This window comes from Vidua macroura, chromosome 11 (genome assembly GCF_024509145.1).
Source record: "Vidua macroura isolate BioBank_ID:100142 chromosome 11, ASM2450914v1, whole genome shotgun sequence".
Lineage (NCBI taxonomy): Eukaryota > Metazoa > Chordata > Aves > Passeriformes > Viduidae > Vidua > Vidua macroura.
In genome coordinates, this window is record NC_071581.1 from 13,874,181 (window position 1) to 13,889,136 (window position 14,956).

A 14,956-nucleotide genomic window follows, 5' to 3' on the forward strand; every position below is an offset into this window, starting at 1 on the left:
AAAACACTCCCCAAACCTTCAACTTTGTACCCTGTGTTACTGAAGATGCTCAAGAGCCAATACAGAGCGTGCAGTTAGGGAGCTATTTTGGTCAGATACAACAAGAAATCTAACCCACACAATTTGAAGAAAGCAGCAAATGTAAGCAGCCTCCTGCTGTACACATAATACATAACAATTCAATTATGAAAAGACTTCATCAAGTTAGAAAACAAAAGGACAAAAATGTTTGTACAAGGGAGGAAATGCTCAGGTCAAATGGTGTAAGTCAGGTTAGTAAAAATCAAGACTGTTGCACTGAAATATTCACATTTTTCCAGGTGGTGTTTCCCACACAACCTTACAGCTGAAAAGACAACACAGATATTTTCAGAAGCCTCTACTGAGAAGATGCCAGAGTAGTAAAATATTGCATAAGGACACTGATAAGCCCAGAATTCCAACTGTACTAAGGTTTAAAGGACTCCCAAGGATCAGCATTTGTTTTTATTTTTACCAAGCATAAGTATTTGCACTGCATATTTATTAAATGTCAGTGATAACATTCAACATTGCAAACTCCTTTCCAGTGGAACAATCAACATGTCAAAACAATACTCTACTTTTCTTACCAAATGCCAGCAGCTTAAAGTGCCTTAGATAAACTGCCACAAGGCTGGCAGGCCTAGCTGGGAGCTTATTTAGAAACTTCTATTTAAAAAACAGCCAGTTTCAAACTTTGGGGTGTACTGCTCTGGAAGAGGCCAAGAAGACTGTGGGAAGAATAGTCAGCAGACATAAGCAATCTTTCCTTATCCAAACCAGCTGAACTATGGCATGGGTTAACTGAGGAAAGGAGGGGGTAGCAGAGTGAATGGGAAGATTCACCCAGGATCAGAGCACAGGGCAAAATAGCCTCAGAGGAAGGACAGATATTTGAGATCAGCCTGAAGTAGCTTCTTTCATCCACGGGAGATGTCTTCTAATTCTGCAGAGGTTGAGTATGAAAGGCATAGCTGTGGACCAGCTCTTGCTGCTACAGATTATGCTGGACCCTCAAGTCTTCCAGGCAATAGATACACCTAACACATGTCAAACGTGTTAAAGCAGCTAGGGCAGACGTGTTTGTAAAGCCACATTGTTCAGCCCAACAAGCCCCACCAGTTAAGCAATTCAGATTGCCCAGGAAAAGCAATCTTCAACCTCCTTTCTTGCACCACAGATTTCAGGCAGCATTTCAAAGACAGCCTTGAACCGGCATCCACCCAAATGGAGCAAGCCAAGGACAAGTTAAGACCAGCATCAGATTTACATTACATTTTTCTGTCTCACATGTTGAACAACCTGTCCACAACTCTGTCATTTCATAAATTCCATTCCCATCTCCTTCACTCCACTAATAAAATCCATCTCAGCTATTTACCTGCTGTCATTCACCTTCATGCTGCCGTCCAAGCACGCCCCCACTTCAGCAGGCAAAGCTGCCCCACCTTAACGCTGCCCCCACCGAGCTCACACACCCTGTCTACTCCTTTCACAGCAGTTACACACTGTTAATTACCTGTTTGCATCTTGCAACCAGCCCTCATTTTTACTGCAAGAACCAGTCTATTAGCATCATCCTCCACCTTGCTTATTCCACCAGATCAGTCTCTCCAGCAGAGCTCTGATGAGTCATTCCATATTTAAAGGAATATGTTCATTAATTCCACACCAAGATTAAAAACTGAACAGAGAGAAGAGGAAGAATCAAACAAGCTGCTCTGTATACTTGCCTCCACGAAACCTAAAGCAGTTCTTAGAGAAAAGGTGGTGAGAGGGAAGAAAAGACTTTGAACACCAGTTTGAAAAACTGGCTAAACAGGATTTTGGTCATGTAGCTGAGAGTACAAAGAGATTGAAGAGACATGCTGTGCCAGCAGCAAAGCTGGATGAAAGCCAGCACAAGCTGCTGTGTTTTTTACAGATGAATCCCAAGGGACTAAAATAACAGCCCCCTTCATTTTGCCTTAAATATAGCCAAGCTAAGATGTAGATCTTGGAGAAGCAAGAAGATTCTTCATTAAGCTTTTTCTACAGTTATGATACACGAAAAACTAAAATAAACATCTGTCTATTTGGATAGTCTCATTTCCCTTACTAAAAATAGCTGTCATCCTTGAGAAAGGCCACTGCATCTATGCTGTGTCTGTGCCTGGCATGGTAATTAAATACTGAAATAATTCAGTCACAGAATGCACCCATGCTGTCAAATGGAACCATGTCTAAAACACCATGGCACTCTGGGGGATTCTTTCTTTAAATCACCTCAAATCACTTCAAAGTAACAGAAAATTCATCTGCCTCTTATGCATCAGATTTCCAGCAGCTCCTAGTGAGTCTTTAGAACAGGATCCTTTCCTTTAGTCATGCACAGAATTCCTCTGTTTTGCTTCTTTTGGCCCTACTGACCCATCACAGTTAAGACAAGATAAAATCATTCCCAGAGCTTCAGAATTAAAGGAATCCTTGCAGTTTAAGCAGGTCTGGAATACCATGCTAAAGTATAACATAAAAATCCAGAAAACAGCTTAGCTTGTAGTACACACAAGCTAGACTTGAATCTATTTTCAAGTAGAAAGATGAGTTATATTTATCAATATTCTTTGCACAAAGAATGGTCCTCACAGTGTAGAGATCTGGTTTCAAATCAGTAGTTATCAACAGGATGTTACTAAATTGCCCAGAGTTTACAATTTGGTGATTGCAGATGAATACATGGTCTACATATCAGCATGGTCAGCATATCAAAAAGTGCTCATTTTTTCATCCATGCCATCTTTAGACTGGGGAGGGTGAGCAGATCATATCTGGTCCAGTCAAAATTGGAGACATGAGACAGAAAGATGATAACTGATTTGGCTTAAAGCCTGTAGAAAGTCTTTGAACAGGTTTAGCATTCTAGATTAGTGTTTTGCAAAAAAACCCAAGCAAACAAAACAAAAACCACCAAAACAAACAAACAACAAAAACCCTGACAATAACACTTTTTCAGGAATTATAGTTTTTTGTCATTATTAAGAAGAAAACTTTCAGGAATAACTTAGAAGAAAAGTTATTTTGGCTCACTTAGGACTTACATTCTGATATATTCCCTTGAGCTTAAAAACCCCTCATATTACTAAAATGAAACTGTTCTAGAGAAAGTGAAAATAAGACTCCACTGTAAAGTACCCTGAGAAGAAAAAAGTTTTGTCTGAGGCACATAAACATGCACTGCATACAACTCCTTTGTGCAAACCTATGATTAAAGCCCTACTGTTTATAACCATGGATGTTTTCCAGTCTAACTTGTATTTTAAAAAAATCATCATCACTTATTAGACATTACTGTAATTCACAACATTAGAGCTTGAGACTCTCTTTCAGGCCTTAGGTGTGAGTCATTCTTTGCTTGTAGCATTGAGCATATAACAATGATCAGTCTTCTTTCAGCTAACAACAGCATGGAAAACAAAGGATAATCTTCAAAAAGGTTTCACTGAAGATTTTCTATTTCCAGTTCTGTTTCAACAGGCAAAATGTACTGCAGTTGTTGCTTCAAAGTCTGATTTTATGCTAAGTCCTCTACAATTTATTCCAGAGAACACCCAAACCCAATTATACAGTTGCAGGTGTGGTTCCTGAAAGATCTCCAGTAGTTGAACAATGAAAGAGGCTGCTGAGAGAAGTTGCAGATTCTTCACCATTGAAGATACTAAAGACCCAAGTGGCCATGGTCTTTGGCAGCCTGCTCAAGTGTCCCTGTTTTCAGGGCTTGGGCTGGACAACATTTACAGGTGCCTTCCAGCCTCAGCTGTTGTGTGACTCCCATCACTTTGGACTCTCTTTTGCCCACTCTGCAGCTCCACCAAAGATCGGGACACCAATGGCACCACAGTGTGTACCTGAGGGGCTGGGGCTGTTTGGGAAAGGACATCTTTTTCAGGATGAGGGGAAGTGAAAGAGATCAAGAGTTGAGATGCAGCCCAATCTCATTAACAGAACTTGTCTGCCATGAAAACATAAGCGAGATTGAAGCACCACTGAAAAACAACACCCAGCAATCCTGAAGTTTGTCCGAAGACTGAAAGGGTCCAATACAGCATGAGCAAAGTCAGGAGTAACAAGCCATGGCTTTGGTATACAAAGTTTGCACACACATAACATACCATGACATGCCAGCCTAGGAAAATATTTTCACTTGGACTTTGTGCCTCAGTTCCTACACCCATGAGGGTTTCACATTTATTTACAATCCTCTCCATGGGCAGTCTTCTGCTCCTTCACTCTTCCAACCCTGGTGATAATGTCAGCCTTATCCATGCAATAGAGGAATTTAAAGCATGTCAATACTACTGGGAGGTGCACAGACTGTGTTTCAGCACTATTTACAAGTATGATAACCCTTTATTGTGCTGGGTAACTTTTTAAACAGAGAATCCTATAGTAAGCCCTTGCCTTTGTTCATCTGTTAACTGATATTCCACATGGCTGATAATGGATACGTGGTGACCTTGTACTGAAATTGCTGTATGGAAAAAAAGAAAAAAGTGTAAGCCCCAGTGTAGCCACGAGCTACAAATAACTTCTTTTCCCCTTCTAGCTAAACAGGGGGAAAAATACAGTATTTAGATTCCATTCAGACATAAATGTGAAAAAGAAATTGCCCCTTGGTTTTATTTCATTGCAGAGCAAACATGCAGGAGATGACAGAGGCAGCCCAGGTCCATTCACTAGAAATGTTCAAAAATAATATTGCCAGTTGATTTCTCCTATTAGGAGGAAGGCAATTATTTGCTCTACTGAACACTAATGCATGAGATTATTTAGTGACTGCAGACTAGCTTGGACAAAAGCATGGGGTTAATTTCCAGCTTGCCAGAGAATCTAATTCTGCTCAGTATGACCAGTCAAGTTACGTATCACTTTATGCCTCTTGATGGCCTAGAAACTGCATTAAAAAACAGAAGGACTAAACAGTCACAAAGGCCACCATAAATGTACTCAAGAGACATTACATAGTAGCCAAAACCACTTAGAGTCCAGATCCATCTTTGGAATTTGCAAAGTGTAAGAGCAAGTTTGCCCTACTAAGTCTCAAGGAGAGGCAGGATGTGGCACTGAGCTTCAAGCACTGGAGATTGCCTTCTCCTCAAGTACATTATGCTGCTTCTTACTACCTGGTAATCTGCTACCACTTTGTCTTCTTTCCTGAACAGAGGTCCAGACCAGGTGCTGCACATCCTGCTGCTTCTCTAGCTTCCAAAGCAGTCTCCTCCACACCAACTGCTTATCTAGACAAACTCCTGTTGTTGCCTCTCTCACAGAAAGAAACTGATTCTTTTCCACTCATGCCATGTGCAAAAGGTGACAACAGGGTCTCAGCTATCCTAGGCTTGGGGTTCTGCCATGAAATTACAATAACAAATCTTCAAAAGAAGTAGTAATTGAAAAACAGAATTATATTTTTAAGTGTATTTATGATATTCAGTTTTATTTTTTACTTTGTTGGGAAGCTGAAGTTACAGGAAATAATACCACCTTCTCCTCCTCCTTGACCACCTCACAGGTCACCACAAGTCTCTCAAGAGAGAAAGGCCTACAGACACTTCTTATAATTACTGCAAGACTTGAAGAATACTTTCCATTTCCCTTGAAGTTTATTGTATCCTTTCACTCAATAAAACAGAGAAAATTCCTTTAAAATTCATTATACTCCTTCAGAATTAATAAAGGGACTGGCAACTTTAAATTTAGCTGGTGAGAGCAGCCTACAGCTAATTTCCTGCATAAAAATAAGTTTGTTTAGTGTTGTTCAGCAACAGGTGGAACATGAAATCCAGAAACAGAGCAACAATTGTCATGGTTTGTCTGTCCAGTGACACTCTGTGGAGCATAGAAAACAGACCATCCTTACTGTTTTAAAGATGAAACTTCCACATTATTTGTTTCTGTGGTTCATTTTAATTGGACCTGGGTCCTTGTGCAGCAAAGTAAACAATAGCTAACTAAATGCTTTAATTCTTCCTAGGAAAGAATGCAAACATCTAACTTTCTGCCATGACAAAGATCTGTCCAAGCCATGCCACTTGAGCATTTTATGACCATTTTTGATTAATTATTTCTTAGATGAAAGTTTGAAACACCAGATTATTTGCATGCTTTCCAACTATGGTATCTACAGTATCTAATTCAGGTAATGCATTAAGCATACAAGGCAAGACCATGGCTCAGACCATCTGAATGTCACAGCAATCAGGTCACAGACTTATCTTCAAAAGCACAACCTGTTTTAATAAGAGAGTGTTGAAATATGCAGAGTACTCCACAAATAAGCTACTTGAAGTTAGCCTTGTGTAAGATAAAGCACCCCAGTCCAGCAACATAAGAATTTCAGAGTTTGTGGACTTACTTTACTACTGCATTATGTGTCAGGAAACTGCTAAAGAAAGAAACATTTACTGAGATAAAAAATGTTTTCACTTTAAATTTATCTGTGTGAAAGACACCATAGCTGTCAAAACCAACAAAATAACCCAAAATATGCATATCTTACAAAATACTTTATAATTTGTTAGCAAAGATTATTCATAAGTCTGATTTTAAGCAAAAAGAAAATTCTGAATATAACTAATACAAAAAAATCCCTCCTCTGTCAACCTTTTACCTACATTTCAAGCAGGTTTACAGTGGTGCCTCACAGTCCTCACAGGCTGCTTGCTATCAGCTCAGCTCAGAGCAAGTCATTATAGCCTGAAAGACAAGGTTGAACATACTTTCCAAACTCTAGTTTTTAATTAATGCCATGACTGCAACATTTCCCAAAGTCTTGATATAAGCACAAGCTCTCTCTCAGTGTTCTATACCTCCCCCACTCCTACTCAACCTCTGTTTCAAGGACAAACTTTCATTAGCAATGTGATCTTTAGCACTGGCTCTATTGACTGCAATGCTTGGTACTGCTCTATTTACTCAACACTACCTCATTGTTTGTAGTGCAAGCTTAACCAGTTGTAGGAGAATAGCCAATGCCTGCAAAATTAAAGCTTTTTTTCTAGTAGGTTGTTTCTCAAGTTTTTTTTTTTTTAAATAATACTCAGGGAAAGTAAAAAGATGAGGCTACACCAAAAGAATGAGGAGACACTTATCATCCACAACCTAGTTTCCTGCATGATTTTCTCATACTCCTGCTTCTCCATTAAACTTGTACTGTAAGATTATAAGCATGGACTTTCCTGAATAACAGTCTTGAAATCTATGAAGTATCTTTTGTTAAATAGGAATCCAAGTGATTATTGATCAAACCCTTACAAATACGAGGAAAAGAAACTCAAACTTTCTTAAACTGACTCTGTTTTGCTTTGCAAATGGGGGAGTGTTCCCTTTCTTGCACAAGCATACTTTCACAAATACATAAAGGACAAATGCAATTAGATCCCTAAATCAATTTACCATCAATCTCTCAAACTTCCAAGTCACAGATTAGGGCAAGCATCAAGAATTGGTAATGACTCATAAGGAAAAATGAGAGTAAGAAATTATTAGATTTGATTTTAGCAGTTCACAACTGAGTAAGATCAAAATTTACACTTGGCCTTCCAAGGGATTCAGACTCGCCCAACACAGAACAAAGACATTAATGGTTACACTATTAGGATGTTGCTTCCTCTTACAGAACTACATTCTCCCTTTCAGGTAACTTACTGCTTCCAAAGGAAGTTCCTTGTGACTGAAAGACTTGACATGAGTTTGTCTGAATGTCAAGTAAGTCACAGCTTCTTAGAGAAAGGGTGTTGATTTATATTTTCTTTTGTTTCTTTAAGCATAACCACAAGAACAGCAGTTTTCTTCTACACTTCATATCTACAAGGTGCCATCTCACATGCTTTACAATAAGCTGAAGTCCTGTGTAATTTTAATCCTGTTGTAAGAAATAACACTAAGACACTCAAATTATCAATCAAGCAAACTGCAAAACCCTGTCCCAGTCATATTCTTGTGACAACTATGTATTTCCAACTCTGTATCTCTCATGATCCCCCTCCAATCCAATGGTATTTGATTCAAGAGGATTGGTGTGTTATACAATGTCTTGTGTATTTCTTAAGCTGCAAAGTTAACTTAAATCAACTGTCAGCTACAATAAGGTCTGGTTACACAGCAAAACTTCCACAGGGTTTTTTTCACTTTTATTTTCAAATAATATTACTATAGTTCTACTTTCCTCTTAGTGCAATTCACTGCAACAGACTTACTTACCAGGAAAGTAAACATCTTTACAGAAGTTAACAGCAAAATTAATTTCACATATTGCCAGTGTCCTCACAGCTCATTGTAATGTTAAAACACGTTTACATCTCTCTAGAATAAGAGACAGAGAATGGGAACCTCACTGATTGAGTTTTGATTTGAATGCAATAAGAATGATAACAAAATTCAGAGACTGTCCTAGAGCTTCAGTAACAAAACCTTTCATTTCAAGCTAACAGGTGTCCAAAATCACCATAGGAGCCAAGTTTTTGCAAGAAGGAATAAAACTATTTCTTAACCGCAAGCTTCTAACCAATATTTTAGTGTTAATAAATATCCATTTCTCAATCCTTTTTTTGCCGTACTCTGCCCACAGCATCTCTACAAAGAAAGGCAGCAGGAGGAAAGAGAAACGAAAATATTTTGAAATAGAAGTTTGGGAGAAGTGAGAGAGTTGGTTTAGTTGCTTTGTTTTGTCTCTCATCAAAAGGGGTGATCATTTGAATTTCAATTCCCAATACCTTTTGCTTATTATTTATCCCATAACTCACATCTACCTTCACAGCATGTGGATTTAATGAATGAGGGACAAATAAGCAAAGCAGCTGTTTGTGAACAAAGCAACAGAGGCTATTGTACAGAAGTACACTGGAGCAAGTTGTGAACAGTTTAAAGAACATCACCACTGATTCATCAGAGCAAAGCACTGAAACATGGTTTGTAGAACAAACATGACTTCTGACCCAAGACTCCCCTAGAACACATGTCAAGGTGTCTTTCAGAGCATCAGTATTTCCTCCCTTTTATTGGAATAAGGTTGTAGCTAACAGAAAATAACATGATATCTCTACAGGCAACAAAAAAGCTTTTCCAGAGCAGGTAGGAGATGGCAAAAACATGAACATGAGGGAGAATTACTGGTTTTGTTTCTAATTAAGAGACATAAAATTTCCACTTTTAACCACAGAAATTATAAAATGAGAGAGGGTTGACATTATGTTGCTAAAAATTTAATCTTTAATCAGCATTTTTAGTTCTGGCCACAACACTGCTTTGCTAGCAGTATCAATTTTAGCAACTGTCCATCAGACTCAAACTCAGCTGCTCAGCAAAAAGTGCTTCAAGAGATTGATAGAGATGTTGCCCTCATTTGGCAGCACCCAGTTACCGAAGAACTTCATACATAACTTAAAAGTGTTGGTTTATTAAAAAGGGGGGGGAAATCAAGTAAACCAACATACAGATTGAGGAAGTGTGAAACCCTTTCAAAATGCTACCAGAGGAAGAGAGAAACAGCCCAGGTTTGCAGACAATGCAGACAAATCCACACAAAGTTTTCTAAGCTGCTTTCATGTTAACAGCAAGAACAGATAGAAGCACTGCACATATAATTACTGCCAAAATAATAGAATACAAATCATAGAATCATTTAGGTTGGAAAAGGTCTTCCAGATCATTGAGTCCTACCATTAACCTAACAGTGCCAAGCTGACCACTAAACCATGTTGCTAAATGCCACATCTACATGTTAAAATTCTTTATGCTTCATTTATTCCTCAGCCACTTTTAAAAACTCTGACGATAATTCATTAACACATTTCCAGTGATTTTTTCAGTAGCTATTTAGAGCAAGTTAGAAGAAAGAAGTTCAAAGTCTCTGAGGATCATGCAATCCAACAATCTTTGTACTACAATGCTCTACCCTCTATTTTGCTGTCTTTCAATGACGTTAAAAAAATTGCAAGAACAATTTCAAAAGAAATTCAAATATTCAGACATATTGTAGCTGTGGAAACATCCAAATGTATTAGTGACACAGTTTACAAACATGGCACAACATCACTCCCTGTGAAGACAGGCACCTTTAGCTGTTCTACAAGCTCACAGTAAAGTTTATTTGTCCATATATGCTAATCCAAGACTTGGTAATTAATTGTTACTGTTCAACTTCACCAGAAAATGTAGCAACATCTGCTATCTCAAAAAAGTCTACTCATATCCTCAAACCACTGGACCAAATTATTCACTTCTTATTAATATTGGCACTTCTAGTTTTAAGAAAAGATAGCCCAGCTTGCCAAGGCTACCACACTTTTATATCTATAAGGAAAAGAATATGCAGCTTTAGACAAACTCTTTTATCTAATTCTCTGCTCATTCAGAAGTGAAACGTACCTAAATACAGGAACAAAGCAAGGGAACCTTCCTATTTCCTACAGGGAATACTTGAGGAATTCAGATAAAAGTATTGCAGCCTTTGGAGAAGGTAAGGTCACTGCTTTTCCACATGACATAAGTGCTGCCAATAACAAATGGATTCACATGATCTACATATGCATATTGTTGTATACATATATATATATATTTAATACACATAACAGAAGAACTGTTTATGCTATCAAGTATTTTCTAAGCTTTTTGAGGGAACAGATTTGAGTGTTTCAATAATAATGTAATGGGCTACAGAGCTGGGTAGTGCTGAGAATTTGTAAAGGGAAAAATCGTTTATCTAGGCCATCAACAATAGAATTGCAACTAAGGCTCTGAAAAAAGAGTCAACCATAGCTAAAAAAACCAACAAAAATCCACACTGCAACATCCTACAGCTACAGGAAGCATTAGCACATCCTTAATTCCCCACAGTAAATACTGATGATATTCCAATAAGAAGTATACAATATAATTTAACCAATCCTCATCTATGTTTATCAATGAAAATAGGGAACTATTGGATGTTAATAAATGTGAAAACTCTACATAAGGCTATCTGCACACAGGACTCTCAGCCCTCCTGTAATAGCAGGAATCTATCACTTCCCTACCGTGACAACCTGCAGGCCCTTGTGTCTATCAGGAAATCCTTATCACTCACTGCTGATGCCAAACCAAGGCCACAGTTTCACATAAATTGCTCGGTGCTCTACCTGTCCTAAAATGTTCCCCTCCTTTCACCCACACCTTAGTGCTACAGCTGCCCTCGGGAAAACTTCCTAATCTGCCACATGTGCATCAGACAGAACCACTCCAAACCAGAACTGCCTTCAACTCAGAACAGTGCCCTGCTCCAGTTCAAGCTACATCCCCAAAAACTTTTGTACTGGCAAGATGCAGGAGGGAGGGTCATGTAGCAGCACCTGCCTAAATGAAAGGTGCCATTGAAGAGTTCAGGGGCAGAAATAGCTTAAGCTGGTATCGCCATCAAACATGTTGGATCATGAAAACACAAGCAAAGGGTGTAGTTCCACAGGATGTGAGATTAGACAGCAAAGCAGTTTTAAGTTCCCACCCCATCTGCTCATTTCAGTGATCCTGTTTACAGCACAGCTTCACAAAGGGTTTTACTGACACAACAAAAAGATGGCAAAGTCTGGTGTAGGGCCAGGGGAGAAGCCGGCTTCAGTGTTGAAGCCAAATCTTGTGAAATGACACCCTAAGTGTTTGTTGTGGAAAGAACAGCCTGTCTAGTAACACTTGCCAAAGATTCGCCAAACACCTGCTCCAAACCGTCAGAACTCAAACCCAGCAAATACTCCAAACTCTGTTAGAAGTTTTATTGAGGTGATGCAGGCACCAAATAATCTGAAGTTGGAAGACCAACCATAAGACTCAAAAAAAAAAAGTCACCCTGCATTTTCAGATTTTTTTCTGCAGTTTGAAGACTGAGAGGTGTATTAAAAATAAATTTAAAAAAATCATTTATCCAAAATGAAGATGTGACAGCTGGCAAGGGAGCCAAGAAAACTTTCTGCTAGCACTTTGTGAAGAAGAAGCTGCAGAACAAGTTTCTCTTAAAAAAAGGGTTGTAACCGGTTTATCAGGTTAGAGGAATTCATGAGTTCTTCCACCTCTCCCCCCATGCCATTTGTTTCCAAAAGCTCATTTAACCAGCTTGTTTCTTGCTGAATTTGCTGAAAATAAATTGCACCTGCAACTCAGCTGGATGATCAATAGGTGTCCAAACATGCTTGAGGGAACTGGCAACTTGCTATCACCTAATAAAGTGGCAACCACTCAGTATTTTCAATTTGAGCATTATTTAGGAAAGTGTGTCGGGGGGAAAGGCCCAGCTTTGTCTTTCTCTATATAAGAATGTGAATCAAAATATTCACTGCTGTATTTGATTCAATATATTCAATCAGCAATACTAGGAGATTCTTTTAAACACATTTTTAATATTTTAATGTCAATCCACAGATTAAAATTGAATGGTTTTAGTAGATCCAAAAGCAAAGCCAGGTCTCACTTGAGAATGTCTCCCTTTTTATGTATATCGTTCAAAGAAAGATGGTAATTACAGCTAAATACTGCAGACAGTTCTCCAAAATTATTAGCTCTTCTTAGACTTATCCTTTTTCAGGAAGACATGCAAATATTGCCTTGCAAAAGGAAAGTAACATGTCTTAAGGCAAGTCATGCTGATTCAGCCAGGTTTTCTGTATGGGAGGGATTAAGAAATCCACAACACTTTCAACTTCATATGGGATCTTTAACTTAGAACCCCCGTGGCCACAATCAGAGAAACACATGAGGATGTCAGCTTTTTGATGACAGAGTAATGGGGCTGAGAGAAAGGCAAAGTTCATTTTGGCTTTGCTCTTTAAAAGCAAGGTTCCATTCCTACAAGGTTTCAGAGAGCAACCTGAGAATAACTGCTCCCCCTTAAAAGCTTGCAAAGTGGGAAACAATAAAGCTACAGCAGTTGACTAGAAAAATATAAATAACATGCTAAATAAACCAGTCCTGTGATTTGAGGATCTGAACAATGAAACCTGGCAAGAGTGTCCCAGTTATCCAGGAAGAAAACTATTCCCTTTGGTAAGTAGTGTAGCTGATGCATGTTTAGAGGCTTAGATCACAGGCTCAAGACAGTTCCAAATGCACACTCGAACAAGAGATCTCCCACTTTATTAAATAAAAATCCTCAGTTTTCTACTCAGTAGCATTCTGCAACATCTCAGCAGCTGTGAGTTCACCATTACTCGTCTCACATCAAAGGTAAGTTATTAATGCCATTTTGAACTAAATACATCAAGCAAGGTGCTCCCAAAGGGCACACGTTTTATGACTTCAGGTAACTATTTTCCTGACATTTGTACATTCTCCAACCCCACAAAGGAAAGCTACCACAACACTGCACATCACCTATGAGAAAATACAGATGGATCCCATAACTGCAGTAGTACCTCTGGAATCAAGTGCTTGTTACCCTGGACAAGTACAGTATTTAAAACCTTGCAACAAAACATACAGAGCATATGCTGCAGCAAAGAATTTGGTTATTTGGGGGCACTGTGCTTCAGAACCTTACCTTGTAAAATTACAACAACCAAAACTTATTGATAAGGAACCCTATTTCAAAATATTTCTTAAGACAAACTCAAGTAGTAAGCTGTGCAAGATGTAACATTTTAAGAATATTAAATAAAATTAAAAAGATGCATCATTTGATGAAGTGCCTGGTTAAAAGCAGAGTAAGGACTTGATCACAGATTACAGGCCTTTCGTAGACCCCATCATTGCTGGAAAGTGAACTATCCAGCAACAGAAGGAGACTTTCTGTGGTCAGGGGAATAACTCTAGACCCACAGAAGCTGATCTACTGTTTACCAGCTACAAATCACTGATTCAGAACCACAGAATGTTTGAAGTTGAAAGAGGCCTCTGAAGCATGGATAAAAGTTACAATGGATTTGTGCTCAGTAATTCTCACTTCCCTCTACAAATAGAGACTGGGAACCCACGGCAAAAAAACCAGAAGCAGGCACCAAAACTTTCATTTACATGATTGAGATATGTGCTAAGGTGCTTAGCTCAATTTTCAGCTGCATCATCAATTTTCTACCACAATCCAGGCAGGGTGTGGAAAGCTAATTTCACGTACTCCATAACATTATCTCAAATCAAGGTACAAGTCTACTTCCTTTTCCTCCTCCTTTTCAAATAACCACTTCAACTACCTGTTGCTTTTGCTAATCAAAATGCTTAACTGAGAAAGAAAAAAAAAACTGTATAAAAACTGTATGTCTTGTCACCTAACTCATCCTTAAAATACATGATGCAATTAAAATATCCCTCAGGCTTGTCTTCAAAAACACAGAAAAGGATTTACTATTAAAGAATATGGAGTTTTGCTTTTTGCCACCACTGCAAGTGGGAATTTGAATTAATTCTCTCCTAATTCTCACAGGAGTCAGGACACAGAGGGGAAGGGAGAAGAGTTTAGGTAAGGTGTGGTCCAGAAAACTTATGATGGAACTGGCCACATCACAACTGGCATCCAACAATTAACAACAAAATCTTTATTTAGTTGCATAGATATGCAAACAAAAAGGAAAAAAATTGTTGTTTTTCAAGAGTCTCTACCCACCTACACACAAAGGTAGTATTTCCTTTTATTTGCTAAAGCAGACCCACCTACAGTGCAATTTACAGCAATAAGATACAATCTCTCATAAAGTATTGGGTATAATTAAAGTGTGTCTGTTATAAAGGTAAACAGAGTGTACTAGGCTAAGCTGTTCCAGATGTCTTTAGTGCAAGATCTGGGACAAGATCAAACCTGCAGCTGCACATTTTCTCAGGGGTTATTACGGAGCTTTAGGAAAAAAAAAAAAAAAGAAAGAAAATCACCTCTTGGTCCTGGACTCCAGCAAAACAAATGCAAGTAGAACAAATGCCACTGCAGCCAATGCTGACAGATTTTAAG

The 14,956-nt window shown here is 38.5% G+C and overlaps 1 protein-coding gene across 5 annotated transcripts in view; it reads right to left on the minus strand.

The window, feature by feature from the left end:
* Positions 1-14,956, minus strand: part of ESRP2 (epithelial splicing regulatory protein 2) — a 42,885-nt gene that overhangs the window by 25,438 nt on the left and 2,491 nt on the right. The window lies entirely within an intron of this gene.